This window comes from Syzygium oleosum, unplaced genomic scaffold (assembly GCF_021117445.2).
Source record: "Syzygium oleosum isolate NSW1041296 unplaced genomic scaffold, Sole_v2.1 Sole_v2.42, whole genome shotgun sequence".
Taxonomy (NCBI): domain Eukaryota; kingdom Viridiplantae; phylum Streptophyta; class Magnoliopsida; order Myrtales; family Myrtaceae; genus Syzygium; species Syzygium oleosum.
The window spans coordinates 1,205,196-1,208,555 of NW_026607526.1; the positions used below are offsets into that span (position 1 = coordinate 1,205,196).

The window sequence follows — 3,360 nt, forward strand, 5'->3', positions numbered from 1 at the left end:
TCCCCACATTGTACTCTCTCTCCATAAGGGCCAATGTATTTTGGCTTAGTAGAAAGAAAGGAAGCACAGAGCACACAAGGCAAGAGAATGAGAGACATTAATCAATCATCCTGATCTGATGCGATATGTGAGAGCAAAAATGAGACCTGAGATCACTGGCCAGAATTTTCAGTCCATTGAATAGCTCCCCAATGCAACACAAAGAAGGTTTTCCACAGGAGAAGCCCGCTCTAACAGTTCCAATGACTTTTAGCATTAATTGTCTTCCACACACATGAACTCTTTGTCAGCAGAAATATGCTGATCACATGTTCGTAAAAACGATGCTGTTCCTCAGTGTACGGAGTACACATTTTCACGCTTCAGTGTTTGAGATTTGGAGTTCCAATCACGGGGTTTAGGTCCAACATGAACATGTCGATGAGCAGATTCACATGCCATAGTCAATTAAGGTTAATTTATCTAGAGTTTACTGGGTTGTTAGCACATCTCTTTCTATTTCCCAGATTCATGACTCAGGCTATTCAGGCATTGCAATCAGTCTACCTGGCTATCCTTTTGTGTTAAGCAAGTACTTTATTCTCCTTTTTCTTGGCGTTGACACGTGATAAATGAGAACCCGAGAAGGACTGTGACCTCAGAACACATAATGCCACTTTTCTATACTGGAACGGGTAAGACACCGTCGGCAGAAGTTTTACCTTAGTGATCACGTGGTGCATATAAGAAGTTTAAGCAAGGGAAAGAAATCAGACTAACAATATTGAGGAGAATCTCTCGCCTGTCTATATCCTGAGGCTTCTTTCCCGGGGCGAAGTTCTGAAGTAGTTACCGTGGTGGTTCTGCGCATTTTTGTCTTCTTCTTTCTAGTTTGATACAATTTCCATTTTCACTAAACGGCTTCAGATTTTCTTTCTTCATTCAAGAACATTTTCTAGGGAAGATGGATGCTGGAGATTCAGTATATGGTGTCAACAGTGATAAGCGGAGTGAGGTTTATAACTCCAACCAAGAGGTGATGATCACTGAGAAAGTAAATGCGGGCAGTGGTGGTACTCCGGAGAGCGAAATCCTTCCTTCTGCAGTGAAGAAAGCGGTTAACGGATCAACCCTCTCAGTGAAACTTTCTGGTTTAAACATAACTGAGGTCAATCCACCCACGATGAACTTTTCTTTTGTTCTTATTATTCGCTTTAACCGAAGCTTACCACAGAATTTTGTGACTCTTGTTACGTTTCTGATCAAAGAGAGATGGCATAGGTTAGTCTGAGTGCTCAGGACAACCCCTAGAAATCAGTCTGAAAAAGAGAACGACGAGTGCCAAGAAGTTTGCAACTCCAGCCAAAGAAAACAACAATATGGAACTCGGTATAGCCAATATACTCGATAAAGGGATAGGTCATCTTCCTTCTTACAGCTTCAGTTTTAAGTGCGCTGAGAGGGCTCAGAAAAGAAAAGAGGTACTAGTTCGAATCTCCGCCATAGTAGTAGTTATTAACTGATCTGATTCTGCACTATGTTTTGATCAATGGCAGTTCTACTTAAAGCTCAAAGAGAAACTCAGCACGAAGGAAACGGAGAGAGCAATTATGCTGGCCAAACTCAAGGTGTTTCAAAAAACCTTGTTCTTTGGATTCTCATGAATAGAAATTTTCGAACTTTGTCGTCAACCCCTTGCTTGGTTGTATACAGGAAGCTGAAGAAGCAGAAATTAAGATGCTTCGGAAGAGTCTAGTCATTAAGGCAAAACCAATGCCAAGTTTCTACTTCGAACGCTCTCCAATCCAGATGGAATTAAAGAAGGTAAGTGTCATCCTCATGGTTGACATCAGTTGAGTTAATTACCTTTTGTGTAACGTGACTAATATCCTATCCGGTAACCAATTTATACCTCGATATTCATTAGCTTTTCTCTTCTTTCTTTTCAAGGATAATATCTACTTGATCAAAGGGCTTATCATGAGAGCATATCGTTCTTGTTATTTTTCGAGAAATCTAGAGCATGATTGGCCAACTATGTTCATTCTGTGTAAATTTCAGTATGAACTATGAACTTATCATTATGTTATTCATTTGCTAGTTTATTGCTTGTGGATTTTTGTAAAACCAGCAATAATCAGTCGGTAGTATTTTTGGGCTCAAAAAAAAATTTCCTTGGGGTATACATGTTCTCTGTACAGTTGGTTTGCATACCTCTTTCAGATGGGCTTTGATTTCCTTCCTCTGTGGCCACAAGTTCTCAGAAGCAAATGCGATCACGCATGATCTACAATTAAGCAGATCACATGATTTTGCACTTACCTTTCCTTCCATTGCTTTTCTACTATGTGCCACTTGCATATTTCCATGCAAATCGGCCTCTACTCTCCTGAATTCGACCTCTTTCAGCTACTGCTGTCTCTTGACATGTCTTGGAAGCCCGAGTCTCAGATTTATGAATTGGCAATTTGATGCAAATCACACTTTTTGTCATCCACTAAGAAGCTTTCTTCAGGTACAAGTTTCTTGATGTCATCTGTGCCTTGAAACAACCACATATGCAGGTCCCAGCAAGAAAGGAAAAATCACCAGAGGAGGCCCAAACCCGACAGCAACAAGGACAAAGCCACTTGAATGGGCTTCACGGGATCGTCCCGGCCTCAGTGCAGGAAGCCACTCAAAAGGTCTCTCCCGAGATTCCCCTCCCAGAAGAACGAATCGGTCGATGCATCAGGAAATCCCACGTCTCTCGTCAAACCCCGGCCCTGCCTGGGCTTGGAGCATGAGGCCGGTAAAACCACGTGCCAGGCCAAAGAAAAGCAGAAGATGTTACCAAACAACAAGAGAGCTCTGCATTAATCAGAGTAACAAGGGAGGGATTACGTGCTTGGTCCTTAAAACTGTTTGTTGTTGCATCGCATTATCATCAAATGATCGTAAATGTTTGTGCATGGTCTATTATTTCTAGTTGAAACTGTGTCATAAGGACTAATAAGCGGCAGATTGTTGTCTGCTTCTTGCTGAAGTTTGATGTGATTGACTTGGTAAACACTCGGCCAAAGAACATATGCGATTCTGCAGTTACCATGTCTGTTTGCTGATTAAGGCTTCTTTCGTTTCGCGGAAAATGTGATATTTCTGAAAAATATTTTTTTTAAAAATGACAATATTTTCTGGTTTTAGCCACAATATGAAAATGAGCCAAAAATAATTTTTCGGTGTTTGGCATGGAAAATCTAATTTGATTTTTTTGGAAAAAAAAATCAAAAGATTCAATTTTTATAATTATTTTTTCTTTTCTTTTTTTGTTTTTTCCTTCTATCTCAACCGGTTGCTGGCCACGGTGACAGCTGGCAATTAGCCACATGCGAGGTCCAACTC

General features: G+C 40.7%; 1 pseudogene; it reads left to right on the forward strand.

Annotated features, from left to right (window-relative positions):
* Positions 1-1,267: 1,267 nt before the first annotated feature.
* On the forward strand, positions 1,268-2,838 carry LOC115691243 (protein WVD2-like 5; annotated as a pseudogene).
* Positions 2,839-3,360: the final 522 nt, after the last annotated feature.